Below are 22,798 nucleotides of genomic sequence, written 5' to 3'. Positions count from 1 at the left end.
CTGAAATTCATCTCACCATAGTGAGAAAAGATTGTGAGCAGGTGACATCTGTGCATGCTTGACAGTCGATGGGCAGCCTCTACTTTTCCAATTTGTAGGGGTTTTATCTTTAGCTGTTGGACTGCCCAATCTTTTAAACAGTTGCTTTTAGAAAGCAGGATCCTTAACCATTCTAAGGGCAATTGCAGGACAGTATCTCAGATAAATACACTATTTTGTGTACTTTTGTCTCTTTACTTCACTCTCCCCAAAACATCACTGAAAAAGTTTCCAAAGCCCAGCAGTGTATCAGATACTTCAGAAAGAAGCTGGAACTCTGTCAAAAGAACTCACTGGCAGCAAACAAATCCTGATGCATTTTTGGCAGTGATTAGCACAGCAGATGCGAGGATTGCATTGTGCTGGGCTCTTCTAATTCCATCAGAAACCCTTTGGCTAGCCAATACGGTTGGCACTAAGAAGTATGTTAATTATTCTAGAAGGGATTTGTGGAAGTTGTTCTCTGCTTTTCTGCACGGGTAAGATAGCAGTAAAAATAAAAACAAAACAAGAAATAGGTTCAGTTGAATGGGATAGATAAAATACTGCACCAAATGGAATGCCCATGCCATGCACCACCTCAGATGATCCCAACAATCTGGGATGCACAAGGTATCAGATAAGTATAATGCTTAAAAAAACCAGAATAGAATTCTTGTTTTTGAAAAGGAAATTTTGGGACTATGACTGAAACTCAATAGTCATTCATTTGCTAATCACCCAATTGAATGAGATGATTCAGTGGTATAATAAAATATATTTTATACTCTGTTCTACTGAATGTGTGTATATCTCAATCTCAATAAATAAATTAATAAGAGTTCCCATCTTTGCCTGGTATAAATCTTGTGGTGCAGAATGACTATGTGCAAGTTGTTTATTACCAGAGGGCTCACTGGATTCTAATTCAATAAACTGCATCTCTAAGATGGTGTTTGTTTAGGAGAAGTAAGCAAGCAATGTACAAACTGCATAACACTGTAGTTCTAAAGCTAGAAAGCAAGCAATTCATAATACAGTAAAAATCAAATCTCTTTTTCCAGATCCTTCCTGTTATACTGACTTGTTCCAAGGAGCTACATAAGTTTAAACAATCTTTGAAGCCACCCCCTCCAAGATATGTGGACTTTTCTGCTTATCTTTCATTCACAGCTTCATTCATTTGTTGAAGAACTGTATGAGCAGGAACAGATGCACTTTAAACATCACAGAAATGCCAAAACTAAGAACAGAAACAAATTGTCCTGCCTCTTCATCAAAAAGTTACAAGATAAACCTGCCAAACTTGTATTCCATATTGATGAAACAATCCAGGATTGGCAAGCCAAAGAATGGAGATGGGAGTAAATTGCTGGAATTATCACTGCATTTATTATAAAAGAAAAATTGAAAAACTGTCACAAAGAAAAAAATGCAAGAATGCAGCTGACTGCTTAAAGTCCCAGATTTGAGAGATTCTTCCTCCACTGTAATATATGGGACTTGCAGTTCCTTCCTTGTTTTTCAAGACCTGTCAAACTCTTATAAAGAGCATTTCAGAAAGCCTTTAAGTTACTACTGCCTTGAGGGGGAAAAAAGAAAAAGAAAAGTTTGCTTTTACTGTACAGATGAGGCAAAGCCTGAGGCAAAGGTATGTTTGATGTCTTGAAATATGAGAGAATTAAAAGTCTTTTTAAATAAGCTATACTGCGCCCCAGTGAAAGGTAAATGACTTTTTTAGAGAAAGAAATAAAGTGTATTTGTGAACTAAGAGCTATTTTTATAGCTGTTCTGTCTCTTTTTATTATAGACTGTACTTTAAAAACATAAGAAAACACCCAACTATGATGCTTCCATATTCATCCCAATAATGAATATTAATCATGCTAATGTTTATATTTATCACACTAATTTTGACAGTTTTAATTCTTTAAAAAAACATTTCTGTGGCTGACATTGTTCCCTTACTGTATGTAACATAAATAAGGTCTGCTAATTCTACCCTACTTCACACAGTTTATTCATTTTAGAGATTTGCCAAGTTTCATAATTTTTTGGCTCAGAATATAAACTGTGGCAACACATGATCCAGAAAACATACCCTGACCTAGTTTAGTTGAACCTTAAGAACTGGGGGAGGGAAAACAATTTATTATGAAAGGGGGGAAAAATGACCATGGCAGCAATGGGAGGGAATGTTGCATGCTGTCAGCTACTGTAGTAAACAGGACAACTCTACTACAACATGAAATAATATCGTCTTAGAACCATGATTTCTCACTAGGATTCAAAAAGAGTTTCTGTCTCTGTACTCAAAGAAAACTGAGATGTTTGATCTTAGGAAAGTAAGATGAAAAGAAGACAGAGAAATATTTCTGCTTCAACTATTTGCTAACAACAACCCTCCATGGGGGGGGGGGGAAGTTACAGACTTACACACTGAACAATAATTAAATGTAAACATAAAGGAGGGGGGAGAGGGAGTTTGACCTAATTATTTTCCACTGTTTGCTGTAATTGTCAATCTAGAATTAACCAAAGGAAGAAGATAACCCATTGGCATCCCTGACGTTCTTCTGATGTGAGAATGGATTATACCTCATTTTGGCAAGTTCATTGTCCATTTGACATAAAACAGGCAAACCCGACTGGCAATCTGCTGAATTCTTCACCAAATAGTGGAGATTGTCAATGTTTTATTATCATGGACTTTATTTTAGGGAAATATTTTCTACAACTATTCAAAGTGTGTTAGATTTCTTTTTTCTTCCATTCAGTTGTGTCCAATTCTTGGAGACTGCCTAGACAATTTTCTACAGTTTTCTTGGCAAGGTTTTTCAGAAGTATTTTTCGCCATTGCCTCCTTCCTAAGGCAAAAGAGAGCGCCTGGCACATAATCACCCAGTTGGCTTGTGCCTAGTGCAGGACTAGAACTCATGGTCTCCCAATTTCTAGCCTGATGCCACACTTGGCTCTCATGTTAGATATATCCTATGGTAACTGATTGCTTGTTATGGCGTGCTACTGAATATGCTTTTCCTAATTGGATATTTTGTTTATTTCTATTTTTTTCTTGCTATGGAATTTATTTACACACACATAACCATATGGCACAAGAATGCTTGTGTGAGTGATCTGTTCCCTAGAATCTCATGATTTTAACACTCTAGTGCAATGAATTAGCTGTTATGAATGAATATATTAATGCAAAACCCAAATATTTTCCCACAGTGGAGTGATATACCCATGTAATTTTTCTCTTTACAAAAAGCTTGCTATATATTAATGTCCTCATCAAACTGGCAGCTTCAGCCCTCACATGAGCTATTCTCCATCATAACTTGAGCTATTTTTCATTCTAATGAATTCACTACAGTAATCCTCTTATTTCTACACTCACTACCAGTGCTTTTTTTGTAAAAGAAAAAGGTGCCGGAACTCACACATGTCATACAACCCGCCTTGCCTACCCTACAAGGTTCCATCCAAAAAAGGTGCCGGAACTCCATTCTGAGCGTTCTATGAGAAAAAAAGCCCTGCTCACTACTAATAGGTAAGCAATGAGCTACATAGATGTTACAAAATGTACAACTATATAATAGCATTGCCAAACTATTGACTTCTTAATAGCCTAGAACTACAATTCCTCTTGCTAGTGATGCAAGTTGATAATAAGCATTTGTCTGCTTTCAGCAGCTCAGTACTTTTAAATTTTTTAGGAACTTCAAGATAGAAAGTTGTCCTTTAGTACAGAGGTCCCCAACCTTTTGGGCACCAGGGATCAGTTCCATGGAGAGAAGTTTTTCCAAAGACCAGAGGGTACGTGGTTTTGTGTGCTGCCTGCATCCCACAGATGTGGCTTTGCTTGTTTATGTGGACCTGTTGCTGGCATGCTGCGGCCCAATACTGGTCCAAGGCCCGGGGGTTGGGGACCCCTGCTTTAGTATATCTTTCTGCTGACACAATATTTTTTCTACTTGATCACATCTCTGTTAAAGTAGGGATAAGGACTTTTTCAATCAGTAACTACATTTTATTTGTTTTGAATATATCTCTTTATCAGGGGTGTCAAACTGCCAGCCCATGGGTCGGTTTCATCATACCGAAGTCGCACCCACCCCATTGCCGGCAATGCAAAAAGAGTCATGATACGTCACAACACATCACGTGACATGGTGAGTTTGACACCCGTGCTCTATATTATTTGTTTGGGTTTTGTGATTTCGGACTTCTGCTGCTGCAGAGAATGTGGCTATTGTGAGAAGGATTTATTTTTTTAGGGGGAATCCATTTTGTTTGTTTTGGGTGGTTGAGGAATTTAAAAGAAAATAGATTCTTTAAGCTTATTTTTTCTATTTAAAACCTCCAAAACTGTATCATTTCCTATACTGTCAGTAACGATAGAGGAAACTGTCATTCTTGTTTTGTTATGGAAAGCAACAACAACAAAAAAAGGCCATTTTTGCTAAGGGTAAAAATCCGTAGTCATTGGTTTAGTACCTTAGTGTGGCTCTGAAATATGTGCAAAAGTAATATAGTTATATACAGCAAATATTTCCTTTAAATATCTTTGGTTTAACAGACTTTGGATTAAAGTTGAAAGATTTCTTCTGTCCAGTCATGCCTGACTCGGGGAGGGGGTGTCATCTCTGATTTTCAGCCAAGGGAGCCTGCGTTGTTCCAGAGACGCTTCTGTCATCACGTGAGCAGTATGAAAAGTATGGAATGCAGCAACCTTCCCACCAAAGCAGTATCTATTTATCTACTTTCATTTGCATGTTTTCAGACTGCTAGAATGGCAGGAGCTGAGGCGAGTTAGAGGAGTTCATCCTGTCATATGGCACTTAGGTCTCAAACCCAGACTGTTGGCTTTCCAGATGACAAGCTCAGCATCTTTAATCACTGAGCAATCATGCCATGCTAGACTCTGAATCCAGCAATCAAAGTTTTCATGTGGACAAGACCTCAAAATATCAGAACTGTTATAAGGAAGCAGACTGAACAGTGGTCCTAAAACATGGGAATTCTGTGACCTTCGTGTTTGAATTTCACTTAAGTGAGGGGAGGCATTTAGAAGATCAGGCAGGTAGATGGATTTTACACTGGGGTGGCAGTTGCTGATACCAGTGGAATGGTGAGGGGAAAATTGATCATATAGGTTGATATATGCAGGGGCGGGATTGATCCCTGCCTTCTGCTCCAACAATGTTCCCTGCTGACAGGAAACAGGAGAGGGGGCAAAAAGTCCCTAAAGCTTGCCTTAAGAATAGCATCCCATAGAGGTCTGCCTTCATAAGAGCCATGACTTATTTCTGGGAAAGGAGAGAAAATATTTCAGGTTTAATAAATATTTGAGTTTACTGGACCTCAGTTCCTCAAAAGGTCTGCTAACTGAAATTATAATCCCTCTCTCTTGTATTGACAAGAACAGAAAAAGACATTTCCAAGGAAAAGGCTTCCAGTCTATTTTAAACTCCGGCACTTATACATACAGTAGTTAGCTCTGGGTTTTGGTAGTTTGCACCCTAGCATAGAAGGGAGGAAGAATCTGTCTAGGCTTTCAACAGGAATGTTCTCTCCTTTGATGGAAAATGGGGAGTGAGAGAATGTGCCTCCAGATCTCTAGGTACAGAGCTTGTAGCTGCCTGCCAACATTTGCTCCTATGTCACACATAAATAAGAGAGGACAACCAGTTCACATTTTATAGCCTTTCCATCGTTCACTCTCTCCATCTATTTTTCCCCTCTCTCAGATGCATGTCTTTTCCTTCATAGTCTGTGCTTTGCAGTACAGCACTAATTAACTTAGCAAATTAGCTCAAGCTTTTACTCTTGACAATAAATATCTTTGGCATCATGAACACAGGGTATTATTAATGAAATGGACATTGATTCCTTCCCTTAGCAAAAGGAAGGCTTAAGGGCTGTCACAAGGAACCTAGGAATTATTATTTTTCCCATGATTTATGCAGTTTAATATAAGACAAGAGATTATGGTCTCTACTGGTAGATGCTTGCATCTATCATTAAGGATTTCATTCTCTCAATTGATTAGCAACAACAAGCACAATCTTCCTCCCACTCTCACTTGTGCAGCTGAAATGAAATCCACTATTGGTAGAAGGAATGCAAGCTGATTACATTTCTACTTCTCAAGTCCAATTCCTATGTTCAGAATTATTTATTTCTAAACATGAGCCATTTGCTTCTGAGTCTGGTGAATGGTTTTCAGTGTTTCAAGTGATAAAGTTGTTCCTGAAAGCTTGAAATCTGTCCACCTCAACCTATTTATTTCCATCTCTATCTCTTAGAGTAACAAGCCCCAAGAGAGTGACTGACATCTATAGACATCAAAGGCAACAAAATTCACGTTTTTCTTTCTCAATTCACCATGATATACCAGTGTGTGTGGGGGGAGGGGGACAGAATATTGTGCAAAATATCGGCCAAGTCATCTTACAAGAGAGGACATGAAATCAAGAAATATGCTTAACATGTTTATAACATTACAAAAAAAGAAATTCTATAGATTAGTAGGAGATTAGTTTTGCATAGAAAAGTTTTTATAATCTTCCCTAACATCTCTACTCAGAACAATCTCAGTCTTGAAGAGCTGGAGGCATGCAACTGTGATAATAACTGTATGCAATTAATGTAATTTTACTAACATTTAAATATAAGTGATACTAAATTGGTTTCAGCTCTTCCCACTTTTTGGATCTGGCTGTGCCTTTTTTATCATGTACATGACAATCAAAGTGATCCATGGCCCAATAAAAATTATGCATACCCCTTGGAAGATGAGTATCCATGGAGACAAAAATAAGATCATGGCACACAAATGCCATGTCTACAATAGATAATCATAATGCATGTGTGTTATTATGATGTACTTGATAATGTCATTGAATACCTGTTGCATTTTTCATTTTGAATGAAAACAAGAACAACTAATGAATAGGTTGCAATTTTGGTTTCATCACAGTTCTTGGTGGCCACTGCTCTCTTCCTTTGGAACTGAAGGTTGTAGAAATAGGAGAAGAAAGTTAACAGCAGAACAGAAAGAAAGAGAAACTTTCCTTTTAAACTGAATGATATGCTCTTTCATTTACTGTACACTTTTTTATTTTTTCCTATTTCTGTATGCTCACTTTCATCCATCCTAACTTATCTAGTATTTAGGCACAGATCCTTTTCTATTTAACTTGATTCTGTTCTACTACATTCTATCATAATAATTCAGAGTTCTCCACTTTATATGCCAGTTCTATTCTTTGTCCTTAAATTCCCAGCTTAATAACTTCATTTTACACTTCTATATTTGATGCTGTATTCTTATTTTTTTCTTTACTGAAACTAACTCTATTCAATTCTGGTTATCATTTCTTCTGTATCCAAAGTGTATGCTACCTCTTATTCTACCATTCACTCAGCTTTACGTGATCCTTATCCACTTATAACTAACTATTCTATTATGGACAGTATCATCAAGATTTTGGACTGTTCACATGGCCCTCTAGATACCTCACTCTCTATCTTTCTGGCTCTATTTCTCTTTTCTGGCATTGGCCTCTGGTGCTGCTCTCTGATGCTCTGGCACCCAGCTGGCTGTTGTCCACTAACCTTTTTTTATAGTAGCTGCTTGGCACTCATGGGATGGGGAAAGAAAAAAGAAGTGCTTCATTTTCCATCCTTGCCCCTTTTGCAACCCAGTCCGACAGTACCAAGCTTCCTTTTCTCCATGATTTCCTATCTTATACAGTTCCAGACACTCCTGTTGATCTCTTCTTGGAGACACCACCTAGTCTTTAGCAATCCTTCAATTTCCTTACTGCCACTTGGCCACTAAAGTATCTTCCCTTCAACTTCCTCAAGCAGTGTTCTTGCTATTACTCGGGACTACCTTTCTAGGAACAGAACTTGCACTACTCACAAGGATACTCTGGGCTGCTTATGAGGTTTCTATATACCCCACCACATCCACACCAAAATTGGCAGGGCAAGTCAACTTCATACTCATTCCATCTGAAGTTACTTATCAGCAAGTTTTTGAATACATAATAGACCAGGTGGGAGATCTCACCCAGTCCTCACCAAGCCTTACCAAATAGGCGGAATGTGTCTTTCAGTACAGATAGGAGTGCATATGTACCAATTTAAAATATCTATATCCATTTTCTTAAGACAATGAGGAAAAATCAACAAAAAAGCAACATTAAAAATGCAACATTTTAGCTCTTATTAATTAGTGACTAAGTATAAAAGTGTAAAGAAACTCAGGGGCTGATAATAGTAAATGGAAACTCTTTCAATTTTGCTAGATTCCTCCTGCATACTATACACAGGCACATAGGCATAAATGTTCTTGACAATAATATAACAAATTTTTTACATCTCAGGATGGAGTCATAGCCCTGGAAATTTTTGGTTGCTTTCTATCAAAATAATAACCAGATCTGGCCTTGCCTAAGTTTTCCAGATCATTTACAGATCAAATAAGGTTGACATGATAGCAGTCTTCCAATATCTAAGGAACTGCCACAAGGAAGAGGGGCTCAAGATATTCTCCAAAGCATCTGGAAGCAGAACAAGAATCAATGGATGGAAACCAATCAAGGAGAGAACCAATTAGAACCAAGAAGAAATTTCCTGACAATTAGAACAATTAATCAATGGAACAACTTGCCTCCAGAAATTGTGGGTGCTCCAATACTGGAGATTTTTAAGAACACATTGGACATCTATTTGTCTAAAATGTTATAGGGTTTCCTGCTTGAGCAGGGGGTTGGACTAGAAGACCTCTAAGGTCCCTTTCATCTCTGTTATTCTGATTACTTTAAGATGCTATCTTCTTGTGAGGTCAATAGCTTCAATCAAATACTTCTTTTAAGAATACTCCCAGCTAAGGCTGACTGGTTGCTATGCCTCACCTGTTGCATAAAACTAGAACTCAGTCAGAATTATCATGTCCATTTTATTTAAACAGTTGCACATGAAATCTCTGTAGAGATCATTACCTCTTATGAATGGACTTCTGTTTGCAATACTGTATACCAGTATGAGTTGACCATGCCAATAAATATACCAAAAAAGACAATAGGAACACAGGACAGGTTAAATATTTGGTGTGGAATATAGTGGTTTTGTCAGAAAATCTGTCAGAAAAAACCTAAAATTTAGACTTTGTGTCTTTATTCATTATAATATCCTTTTCACCAGCATTTTTACAAGACAAAAAGTTGCTTTTGAAGTCATCTTATACTTCCAAAAATGGAATAAATGGAGCAATAATCAGTTACTACATACATGATGCAAAATCATTTCTATGTGGGTTTTATGAGCATCATTTACTAGTAAATATGTTACTCCTTCAATATTTTAGAAGAGATGGTTTGCCTTCTATCTTTTTCCTAACACATAGACCATACTGGAGTTTATTTCTTCAGGTAAATATAGATTCCGAGCCAGATGCTTGTTATATAAAAACTTTATGGCCTCAAAGAAATGGCCATTTCTTTGCCATTTAGAGGTGGGATTGGAAGAAGCATACTGGATTCAAAATCTGGAATTTTTCTTTCTGCAGAACCAAAACAGTATAGGGTTGACCTTTTACTCTGAGTTTTCCCTAGAGTATAAAGGAATGATTAGATTATATTTGATTTATGGATGATCCAATGCTTTGTCCAGTTGAAGACTGAAATATGTGCATAATAAAAAGACCCCTAGTGATGTGTATAATAGAAAAATGGAATTCATTTAAGCAAATTAATGGAATCAGCTTTCCCTGGCCTTTTACCTCTCAAATGAGTTCAGGCATTAGTCATACAATCTGGGGATTATGGCCCTGCATATCTAGAGAACAATTTAGTAAATGTTCACTGTGGTTTAAAATGATGCACCTTCTTTCCTCCAGAAGTTTCAGGAATGTTACTTTCCCTAATATAAAACTGGGCTATATTATGAATTGGAGCCTCCCTTAGTATCAGTTCTGTCATGTTTTAACATTGTAGATTATTCAAGAGGCTTAGGCATTTCAGAAGTCCAAAAATAAAGCTGTAATGAATAACCAATCAATGTAATGTATTAAATCAGTGGTTCTTAAACTGAGAGTAATTACCTCCAAGGTGGTAATTTGGGCATATCCTGGGGGTAATGAAGCAATTTGTAATTACTTGTTTGTGAGTCAAGGATCTAGTTTGAGGCTGCTGCTAAGACATTTGTGTAAAACAACAGAGTTGGGGGTTTTTTTTGTCCGGGTAATGACATTATTCAAGACCAGGAAAGGGGTAATTGGGTCAATCAGTTTAAGAACCACCGTGTTAAATAATTGAGATTAGTGGTATATACAACAATGCAGTTGGGGAGAGGCATTTAGCACATTTATTAATTGCATTTGTACCACAATCAGGACCTACCGTACTGTTGGCTATTTGATGCTAGCATTCAGGACTATGAGAAACACTTAATAGGCTATGAGACTTAAGGAGATTGTTCCATTCCATTAGAGAAAGACAATGAACTCCAGAGAATATTGAAATTCAATGAAAAGTGAAGTAGCAGTTCAGAGAGTGACAGGGAGGGAAAGAGTGAGGGTGGATGGGTCAAGAAATTGTTCACTTTACATAATGTTCAACCCCAGAAGGCAGAAAGAGAAAAATAGTGACAGCTGTCACAGCAAAGAAAGCTGCTGGGGCTACTTGCCATAGCCATGTAGGAAAGACACAAACAGAATTCATACATACAGATATTGCTGGGAGGGTGGGGGAATCTTTTGCACAAGTATTATTTTCCTTGGGAATGGAGAATAAAACAGAAGAGGTTTTTTTAAGAAAAGGAAAGGCAAGGATGGGCATTGGTATACTACTTCTTTAATTTTATTCTGGACCCACCTGATCAGGTGAAATCGCTGGGCTCCTCCATTCTGTGAAACCAAATTCAGCAGGACTGCCTCACAGACCAACAGCAACTACACTGCTTTTAAAGTTCAGCAAGGAGCATAACGGAAGGGTTATATAACTCCAGGTCTAATTCTATGAAGGATCTCAATAAGCTTTTGCCAACTTGAGGATCATGCTGTCTAGAGACTCAAATCCAGTCCATGGAAGGGAAAGATCTGGCTTCAAAGAGGTTTTTCTATGAGATGCTCAAAAGGCTGGCAAGTGAAAGCAGGACTGTCTTTCTCTGCAGTTCCCTAGAGTGGTTTCAGTTATTGAAGGCTGGAAAGAAGATCTCAACGTGAATTTTCCTTCTTTTATAGGAGATTTTTGCCCTGAGGCAAAATACTGCTAATTCAAATAGGTCCACATGGGAAAGAAAGGAACAAAAGAGGTGGCCAAAACTAACAAAAGAGTCAGGAAAAAGACAAAAAAAACAGAGAAAGATCAGGCCATGCAACTGAGTTGCATTAATGGATTTTCTTTCCCATCCTGAACACAAGCTTTATGAAAAGGTTGGTGGCTTTTTGATGAATGAAAGACATTCCAAGCAAGAGCCAAGGAATCACTGAAAAATGCATGCTTTTTGTTCTAGATGCTAGAATTCACAGCTCTGACAATGTTACCATAGTCGAATATTGTTTATTATATCTGCCATTATTTTATCAAGACCCAAACAATGGAAAAGTGCAAAGGGACATTTGCCCAATATTAGTTTGGAAATTATATATTTGCATCATTCTAATATAATTTGCAATTCCTGCTGCTACTAGAATTGCTATACAGAGGAAGTAATAAAGTGATTGATGCACCCTGTTTTCTTCAAACTGTGGTCATTTTTACAACTAGACATGCTTACCAGACTGTCTCCAGTGCATAAAGGTAGTAGTTTTACTACAGAAGGGGTCTGTTTCCTTCAATTAACATTTTTGCCCGTTGGTTTCACCAACAGTGAACATATCAACAGTGAAAATATTGTAAATTAAAGATTAAACCAAATTAGGGGTGGCATGGGGGGCTTTTATTTTCTGCTAAGTAGAGGTTATCCTGATTTTTACAGCTCATCTGATAGACCTAATTCACTACTTTTCTCCTTAAGCCAGATTCCTTGGTGGAAGTCCCAATTCTCAGAAATAAGTCACCAGTCATGTGCTTCTGTTTACATAAAAATCATAATTTAGCCCAAAAGCCCATAATTATGGGATATTGCAAGATCAAACAATTCATTTAAAATCCTTTGTAAATAGGAGGAATCCAAGGAGGAATCCTTGGTGGAGCAGTGGGCTAATGCCTCCTTAAGTAACACCAGCTGCCTGCAATTAATGCAGGTTCGAGTCCCACCAGGCTCAAGGTTGACTCAGCCTTCCATCCTTCTGAGGTAGGTAAAATGGGGACCCAGATTGTTGGGGGTAATAAGCTGACTTTGTAATAATGCCGCTGGGGGGGACAAAATCCCTAATAAGCAGGCATATACATAGAATGAAAGCTATTGCTAAGCACATTGATTTGTGCTTTAGATTGTAAGCCGCCCTGAGTCTTCAGAAAAGGGTGGGATATAAATGGGATTTTTAAAAAAGAGCATATTCTAGTCTTAGGAAAGAAACATCTATTCTTTTAGATCAGAAATAGACATGTTAAAGGCTGCACACAACTTACCTTTTTGTGGCCTTCAGACACTTCCCCTAATTCTGCTAGATTTTGGAACTTGGTTCCAGCAATCTAAATTTCACTAAGAATTTTCTATATTTCTTTGCTGACATCTAGAGATTGTCCTGATTTTTTTTAATCCCATTGTAGCTCAGATCAAGTAGAATAGCTAAATGAAAAGGGAATACTTTATTACTTTTCCCCCTTTTGATCCTTCTGTATCAGTGTTTCTCAACCCTGGTAGCTTGAAGGTGTGTGGACTTTGACTCCCAAAGAATTCTGACAATGGAAGTCTATACATCTTTAAATTGGCAAGTTTGAAAAACACCTGCTCTATGCTGTAGTTCCTCCCCAGATGTTGGTCTGTTTTTAAGAAGAAAAGCAGCTGCATGGCGAAGGAGTTTCAAGAGAATCAGTCAGCATAAGAAGGAAATTACTTTCCTCACTTTCCATCTGTTCAACAGTTTTTCATACCAGTAATGACACTTAGCCAATCTGTAATCCTATCCAAGAATCATTATTACACATTACACAGTTTTCTTTATGGAGTTCACTTTCTCTGCTGCCTCTCTTATCAAAGGCACAAGCATGAGTCAGTATGTCTACTACAAAACATTGGCCCTGTTTAAGCCTTTCAAAATTGCTCCCTTGTTCCATATGAATAGATTATTCCCAAGTTTTCCATTTTTACACAATTTTTTTATTTTTTATTTTAACTTTAATTTTTTATTTTAACTATAAATCAACAAATCTGAATTTTGTTTTGCTATCTATATGTACAGTATATGTTGTCATTTTATGCAAGTTAGGGGTAAGGCTGCCCCTTGAGCCAACAGTACTTTTTAAATTTTGTAAAACATGTAATACCAAAGTGAAAGCCCAAGCATTTGCCACAGCAATACTAATTTACTGAACTAAGAAATAAAAGGCTGTTCACTATTTAGCTGTTTTATAATTTGAACAAACACCATAAGTGATCATATAAACTTTGCACGTGATTTTAACGTTACACTTTTATTTTAAAACTATATTTATACTACATAGTCTTGGGCACAATACAGTAAATGTGTTAAAGTTACTATAGATTACCCAAGTAGCCAATTTCACATTGGGCAGGCAACATGACTATTAAACATGGTACATTTCATATATTGGTAACAGATTCTATTTCAGTATATGTTTGTGACTTTGTGGGTTTTTTTGGTGGGGGGGGTTGAAGTTAATATTTTGTTCTAATGTTTGCATCAAACAGGGATGTTTGGAATAAACTGAAGAGCAAATAAGTGTCACTGAATATCGGAAAAGGTTAAAACACTTATGGTAATTCAGCTGCTAAATGCTTGCTGTTGTATTTACATCCAGCAAATCCTCCGTTAAGAGGTTATGATTACATTTTTCAGCGTTATTTTTTTTTATCAAAAATCTTTGCTTTATATATTGAGTTTTGTATATTTAGGATTAATTTCCATGCATGAAAGTGTATGTATGCTTATTTAAGATAAAATATATTTTAATAATTTAATCATATGGTATAAATTAATTCATGTTTTCATGCATCTTTGTCCCAGTTCAGCATACTGTGTTTTAATAACAAATTGCTTATTCTCTCTATGCAATTAACCATTTCATCTCATGCACTTTTCATTTCGTGCAAAGTATTCGTTATCATTTGATTTTAATAGAAAGTAGGAAACAGCATCTAAGAATGCTAAATAGGGATGGATGACCTTAATACTTGCCTGGGAGATTGCCAGGGAACCTCAATGTGGGAGGTTAGATTGGAAAGTTGAAAATGCATTATAGAAGGTAGAGTGGCAACCAGTTTTGTTTTTGTTGGTCTCATGTCCACTACTGCACATTCACTTTAAAGAAGCTCTGCCAATTTGGCTTAAGTTTTCATGGATTATCATAAATCTTGGATCCAAAATACACATCCACAGAATGTTCATTTTGTAATAATGTGGAAATACATCTCACCAGGCAGAAACTGGAAAGATTTATTTTCAAAATACTTATCTATCTTTTGAGACAGTGAAGCAATAAAAACAACAATCCAATAAGCTTAGCCTCTGGGACATATATATTTGATTTCTATTCATCTATATTGGTAGTACTTGTACTTAAGACAATACATATTTATCTTCATTTCCTGTGTCTGCTAAGGCTTCATTCACTTTCACAGAGACAGCCTGTTTGAGATGGAAACCTATGTACTCTATGCCAGAGGTCTCCAATCTTGGCAACCTTAAGACTTGTGGACTTCAACTCACACAATTCTTCAACCATCCATGCTGGCTGAGGAATTCTGGGATTGAAGTTCATAAGTCTTAAAGTTGCCATGGCTGGAGACCTCTGCTCTATGCTACATTTCTCCAAACCTGGTTTCCTATATGTAGAGATAGAAATGGAACTGCAAAGAACAAAGCAAGCAGCAGATTCTCTTTGGGGCTGGACTGAACATAAATGTGAAGCACTTAATGAGTATCAGCTGGCTCTATTGAAAAACACTATGCTTGAAGAGTTGGAAGGAGATATTGGGTTTTTTCCCAATGATACATCTTCTACAATGGTCCATTGCACACAGTACTTTTAAGATGTAAGTAAATTTGAAAGTGTCCTCAGTGCAACCTAAGAGCACTTTTGTACCTGGCAAGCACAACCAATTTTACAGCTATACAAATTACTCTATCCTGGTGCAGACAAGGCTTAATGCCAGTGATATGGTTTTCATGTTTTCATATATATATATTTGCATGGATTTTAAAATATTTTGAGAAGTGTTATTAGAATCTAAAGGTTTGCAAACTATATTGCTCTTTTTTCATTGGCTTAATAAATGTATTGTATTATATGGATGTTATATATGTCTGTTCACTTTAACATGGTTAACACAATTGCTTAAAAATTTCTGCCACTCAAACACCCATGTTCTTATTTCAATCAACACATGAAGAACTAAGCATAACCAGTACCAGGGGACTAGATTTTCAGCAATCAAATGTAATGTTTGGGTTCATCATTGCCTTTACTAAACACAATAGCTCAGCATTTTCTAGGTGAATGGTAACTAGAAAAATGAGGTATAACAGCAAATTGAGTCAGACATACAGTAGTGACCAAAATTGTGGAAACCTTTTGGGAAAAAGTGTACATTTGAGGTTTGATGGCTAATAACACCACTTTTTTTTAGAGCAGTACCATAAAATTATATATCAATGGAAAGATAATTTAATCAAGAATGTAATGCAACAAGGTTTGTTCAAGAGGTATAAAGAGACTCAGTCACTACAAAACCACACTAGTAAAGGCAGGAAAAGGTCCACAACAGCAAGTGATGATAGAAGAATTAAGAGACTGTGCCTACGTGACAGAATAAAATCATCTGGTTGTATACAAGATGAAATGGCACAATGCAATGTGAAGTTGAGTTCAAGGACTGTTTGGCACAGATTGCAGGAATTTGACCTAAAATCTAGAATTCCACAAAAAAAGCCAGTTTTATCTCTCAAACAACGGTTGAAAAGACTAAACTGGGCTAAAACCCATGTTACCTGGACAGAGGAACAGTGGGACAGTGTCATTTGGAGTGATAAGACCAAGATCTCCCTGTTTGGTAGTGATGGCATAAAAAACATAAGGAGAAGAATCGGAGATTTGCATCCTGATTGCATTACATGTACCATGAAACACCCAGTCTGTGTTGTGATCTGGGGTTGTATGACATCAAAAGGTGTGAGCAGAATTTGTGTGATTAATGGGAATATAAATGGCCAAAAATACATTAATGAAATGCTTGAGCCCAAACTGAAGTCTCCTGCACATGATCTTTTCCAAGACAATGAAGCATTTATATTTCAATGGGATTCAGCTCCATATCATGTTGCTGCTATGTGCAAAAAGTGGTTTCAAGATAATCATATTCCACTGCTGGAATGGCCTGGGAATAGCCCAGACCTTAACCCAATTGAAAATCTATGGAGCCGACTAAAGAAACTTGTTAGTCAGAAGCGACCCAGCAATAAAACCCAATTAATAGAAGCAATCATTCAATCTTGGTTTCACCTTATAACAGCTGCAGAACTAAAGGACTTGGTTTACTCCATGGGAAAATGTTGTAAGGCCATAATTGATGGTAAAGGTTACCCAACTAAGTATTAACTGACATGGTGCTAATTTTTGTATATCTCATTTTTTTCTACGTGTTTCACTTTTCTTCTTTATAACTGCTATTCTAATAGCAAATCCTTCATAAAAGTTATTGCATCACATTCTTGATTAAATTATCTTTCCATTGATATATAATTTTATGGTACTACTCCAAAAAAAAGTGGTATTAGCCATCAAACCTCAAATGTACACTTTCCCCAAAAGGTTTCCACAATTTTGGCCACTACTGTATAGTTGGTTTATGATGTTTTAGCAGATGGAGGCATTTCCGATGCCCTCTTGTTGTAAACAGCTGTCCTAGATGCTTTCTACTTTTTAAAAGCTCATCTTTCCTGCAGACATAACTACCAGTCCTGATTTATGTGCGGTGTTGCAAGAAAACTGCCATCTAGATATGCCTTTAGCCTATACAAATATCCTGGTAATCTCTGTTTTTCATTTTAACAGTTCTAGCTATTAGAGATTATTTTTCAAAGCTGCAGTGCTAGGAACTGCAAGTGAAGCCAGTAAATATTTTCTTGTTCTATCATTACTGTGTATTCCAGGCATCACAATGATTTATGCACGCTGCCATTGGTTTAAGAGCTTATTACATAAAGATGTGGCTGGCAGCAATGTTGCATTGCCAACCTACTCATGCACTCATGGTTAAGACAGATGTTTCCATCTCAGTGGTTTTCTTTGAATGTTCAGAGCAATTCCAAAAGTAGTGCTATTTGTTAAGTGTTCATTTATTGAATGAAGGGGGGCATATCAAAGTGCTTAATTATTCAGATAGGCCAGGCAGTTCTGCGTTAAAACCCAAAATGCTGCAGCATCTTTCACTTATATTAATACCACTTATATCCCAAGAGATTGGGCACTCAATAGTTCCTATCTATTAAAAAGGACAAAAGAAAAATCCAGTCAGCTACCACCCAATCAGTCTTTTGAATATAATTACCAAAATCTATGCTGATACCTGTTTGAGAAGTTTTATGATTTCATTGAAAACAATATCTTAGTTGAAGTACAGGCTGGTGTGACACCAGGAAAAACTACCATAGACCAAGCAATAATCCTACTGAGTGGAGAAATGCACCTCTGGATCCAAAGGCTCTCTTTATGCAGTTTTGTAGATCTCGGATCTGCATTTGACTCCATATCAAGAAAAATATTGTGGAAGAAGCTGCTATCTACCAATAATGATAAACAATTACTTCTACTAATATATAAACTTTATAGCAATACCAACCAATGAGGGTAAGACGTGGTCCCCAAGGACAGCTAACTAACACAATTGCAACAGCACAAGGAGAAAAACAAGGCTGTATTCTTGCTCCATTACTTTTTAATGTTTATATAAACTCAGTCACACAACGCCACCATAATAGCAATTTTCATCCACCAAAATTAGCTGATATATACTTTTCAGTTCTTCTGTATGCTGATGGTATGCTTATTCTGTCATTAATACTAGTAAGAATGTGAAGAGCTCTTAGATCCTTTGCTAAATATTATGAAAAGGAAAAATTGACAAGGAGAATAATAAGACCAAAACACCTCCCCACAAGCAATCAACATCCAGATGAGCATAGATTAACACTAAGTTTAACATCAGGCCAACAATCAAGAAGTAAACAACATCCCAATCAAAGAACTGCCAAACAAGCTAACAGTGAATGAAACTTCTGCAGGAAAAGAGAGCACCAAGGACCCATCAGCAATAACTTCCAATCTATCTTGTAAATATCCATTAGAGAAAAAATAGCAACCTGTAATTCTCTAATGAGGTAATACAACCAATATAAATAAGCAAAAAGGTCACAGAAGGAGAGGATACACCTTCTGGAGTGGCCCAGTCAGACTCCTGACCTCAACCCGATTGAAATGCTGTGGCATGACGTTAAGAGAGCGATTCACACCAGACATCCCAAGAATATTGCTACACTGAAACAGTTTTGTGCAGAGGAGTTTTCTAAAATTACTCCAGATCGTTGTGCAGGTCTGATCTGCAACTACAGGAAATGTTTGGTTGAGGTTATTGCTGCCAAAGGAGGGCCAACCAGTTATTAAGTCCAAAGGTTCACATACTTTTTCCACCCTGCACTGTGAATGTTTCCATCTTATCTTCAATTAAAACATGACAACAGCTAATGTTTGTGTAGTATTATTTTAAGCAGACTGTGTTTTTTTATTGTTGTGACTTATATGACGTTTAGAGTGCATTTTATGGCCAATTCATGCAAAAAACCACATAATCCCAAAGGGTTCACATACTTTTTCTTGCAACTGTAGCACCAAGCCAACTGATCATTTTCAGTCTGTAATAAACAGTAGACACCGCAGAAGATTTGCTCTGGACAGATTCAAAGCTCTGTAGTTATTCAACTCCAATTATTCAGCTATCGACATCCGAAGTTACTGATGGTAAATATCAAATTCCTTCCACAAACAATTTTGCCCTGCCCCTTGACTCCCATGCCATAGAGGATGTACAGCTTGTTCTATTGTACTGTAATTTCTATCTGAAGTAAGTTATTAATCTAACCGCTCATAAAGGAATTCCTGGAGACAGACAATCAATGGTAGATCTCCCATCTTTTAGCAAATCATAAAAGCACTGTAACCCACGTTGCCAAAATTGCCTCGCTCCAATAAGAATGAGGTAAAAAAAAAACCATCCAATAAAACTGCATTTCTTTGATATCTTTAAAACTCCTTCCTCTCTTCTCCTCTCCTTTTTTCTCTGTTCCTCTTTAATTGCCATCTCTTTTATTTTATGTATTATATGCACACTCACACGTACTGGTTAAATATCATAATATTTATCTATCCAAGTGGTCTTTGCTCTCCAACTCTGGAAGCATCTATAAAGCAACAGTGTGAAGCAAACACTTTACAACAAACATTTTAATGCTCTTTTTCTTTGCTTTGTGGACATATTTTCTTAGTGTTATAGAAAGCAAAAGGATTTATCAAATAAATAAATAGTTTCAAAAATATCTGTCAACAATGTAAATCTACAATAGAAGACATCTCATTTACCACATAAATTGTGTTACTCTCATTTTGCTGGTGGTAAAAAAACTGCATAAATTTCAGTCACTTACCCAACCATAATGTGAACAAAATTCTTGTGAGGTTGTGGCAAGACTTCATAAACTAATCTAGAGTGATTATAGTATTGTATTGTAAAGTATAATCCAATATGAAGAAATTGGCTTAGTTTTTTTATTTTTTAGCATATGAGAATATGACCAAGAGAAGTAAACATATAAACACAATCCAGTAATCATATACAAAACTTCTACAGGGGTACAGCACTGGCCTCATAATTGGATGTCCATTTCAGCTGTCCAGGAAATCACCTCTGACATTGTTTCACACAGATTTTCTAAGGAACCAGAAACTGCACATCATGGGCAGTCTTGCATAATATGTTTTAATAGTTTGCATATTAGCACCAGTCCTAACAAGGGGAATCTTTCCAGCCCCACTGATATAGGGCACAGGAACGTCTTCCAGTGTCACATCCAGTTCTGTTCAGTTTCATCCAAATAGATAGAGACAGATTAAAACCAGGTGGTTTGGTAGAGGGTTCATTAATGGTCAGGTCCCAAGAAGATAACTTGGACCATTCCTCTCTCCAGTCTCAAGTTGGGGGAAGTGATGCTTAACTAACTATGGGTAGTTTATGTTTGTTTAGTCATTCATGTTGAAAAAATAGGCTTGTGGGAACAAAGGAGCAGAATGTACCAGTACACCAATGATTCTTAAAAAAAAACAACCTGGGCTCAGGAGGTGGCTGCTCCTTTTATAACTATCCTTTCGTCAAGCAAGAGAGACAGCAAATAAGGAAGCAGAGTTAGCTGCTTGCATTTTGCTGATAAACAGTTTCATGGTCTTTCCCAACCATTGTACACAGCAAGGGTAAGATAAGGAACATGTTATTGTTATTGTTACATTATGATGTGCAATTTATAATCTGCCTTTTTTTACTCAGTAGTAGTAGCTGCTATCTTTTCCTGCTTACATGCCTCTCTACTTTGACTTAGAAGTGCAGGACTCAGAAGAGGATGCAATGGATAGAAAACCCAGGTATTTCCTGTCTGTGAAAATTCTCTTTTGTTTTCCTTTCAGCCCCTGCTGAACGAGAGCGGGGAAATGTTATGGTATTGCTGTTTACTCTTCAATTACTTCTGGGCAAATTCTATTATAAGGATGGTAGAGTTCAGCATCCTTTTCAAATATGTATTTCAGCTGACATATACTTTGGTCCTTATCTACACTATTCTGCTGAAACTAAGGATCATTACTATCAAAAGATAATTTAATTTCTGAGTTCAGTAGGTCATCCAAAAGGCAATGTAAAATTATTGTTCCATCTGTTGCTACTTTTATCATTTGGACTACATTTCTTCTTTTCCTATATACAAACACTTCCAACTGACCTACAAAGAATGGCAGGAGGAACATCTGGGGGTGGCAGAGGTTTTACCTAGGACCCCTTTAACCTCATCTATAATTAAACCTTTTAAAAGGATATTCTGAAGAAAGATTTTCTTGATCTAATGCTCTCTGCTCTTTCCCACTACCCTATCATATATTCTACCCCTCAAATCATAGACATATAAAAATATAAATCAGTAACAGGGGATAAAACTATGATTTCCATTGTGAGTTTTCCTAAATCAAGCAAAAAAAAATCAGCATTGGAAAGAAGACAAACTGAAAAGGCATGCTTCATGTTACTAGAGATAAACAGAGAGTGGCTCTTGCATATCATATTTTGCTTCCAAATATGGTAAATTTCCATCCACCTTTATAACTGCTGGCAGAGAAACAAATAGTATTTTTGTGGTCAAAACCTATGCAGCCCTTCTCCTTGCCAGGATCCTGGGATGGGGAAGAATCAGCCATGAAATTGGTGTAGGAAAGAGAGAGGAAAACAAAATCCTGGGTTGGATAGCTATGTAGAAAGAAAGATAGTTGAGGAATCCTCCAAATCCATATCCATTATGTACTGGAAGTTATAGTCTCACCCCAAGAATCAAACAGGCGGTCCCTGCAATCAAATACAAGTATTTTTGTATTTTATATGTCTGCCCTGTTCACCGCCCTGAGTCCTTCGGGAGAAGGGCGGTATATAAATAAAATTAATAATAATAATAATAATAATAATAATAATAATAATAATAATAATAATAATAATAATAATAATAATAATAATAATAATAATAATAATATTGGATCATTCTGAAGAAGAATGGATTATTTCTGACTGGTCGGTTGGGATCTATTTCCCAAACTGTGGACCAGCTATTTTTTACCACAGATTACTGAGTATGGCTGCTGAAGTCTGTTTGCTTTTTTTTCCTTTCTCACTTTTTTTCCCCTTATGCGACATGTCTTTGTAGATTGTATGCCTGAGGGTGACAAGTACATTGTCTTTATTAATCTCTAAGCTTTTCTGGGAATTTTTGTGACAGGAGTGGGACACAAGTTTTCAAATAAATATAAATATGATGGAGGAAGCCATTTACCATTCAAGACTGAAAATGTTGATAAAAGCAAGTCATCTTCAATCTTTTGATTTAAACTTGTGTTTTTGTGGAAGCAAATCTATTTGTAATTTGTTGTCAAATGAAGACCACCAAAAACAGATGGGTGCTTTTGCCTAAATGTATTTATTAATTTCTCCCTGGCTATATAGTGTAGAAGGACAACACACACACACCCCTAGAAAGAAACATTTTGGGAAATATTAAACAGACAGATCTTCCCCAAAGGAATAATGGAGAAAATCTTTAAAAAGGCAGAAATGTCTCCCTCCCCCCCAGCCAGAAACTGAGCAGAAACCAGGTCTGTAGAAATGCAGATGTGATAATCCTTTCAGAAAGGCTGGAGCCAGGAAGGTTGGACCTGATGGGATTAGAAAGACAAACGATCCCTAGAATCAGCAACCTTCTTTTTTTAAAAAAACAAATCCAATACAGAACACAGTCATCAGCCCCAGGGAAGCAGGATATGACCCTTGGGACATAATAGGA

At 36.8% G+C, this 22,798-nt stretch overlaps 1 protein-coding gene and 1 long non-coding RNA gene across 9 annotated transcripts in view; one reads left to right on the top strand and one right to left on the bottom strand.

Moving 5' to 3' along the window:
• The window catches only part of RBBP5 (RB binding protein 5, histone lysine methyltransferase complex subunit), a 938,867-nt gene that overhangs the window by 527,418 nt on the left and 388,651 nt on the right, over nt 1-22,798 (bottom strand). The window lies entirely within an intron of this gene.
• On the top strand, nt 1,139-17,179 carry LOC310639125. The gene is made up of 6 exons (XR_014492242.1): nt 1,139-1,669; nt 3,442-3,571; nt 3,738-3,837; nt 4,082-4,193; nt 11,276-11,467; nt 17,105-17,179. It is a non-coding gene; the product is annotated as an uncharacterized lncRNA (long non-coding RNA).

Source organism: Vipera ursinii (genome assembly GCF_947247035.1).
Source record: "Vipera ursinii genome assembly, chromosome: 3".
NCBI classification, from domain to species: Eukaryota; Metazoa; Chordata; class Lepidosauria; order Squamata; family Viperidae; genus Vipera; species Vipera ursinii.
Note: the sequence above shows the minus strand (reverse complement) of the source record. Positions and strands in the feature narration are given on the sequence as shown.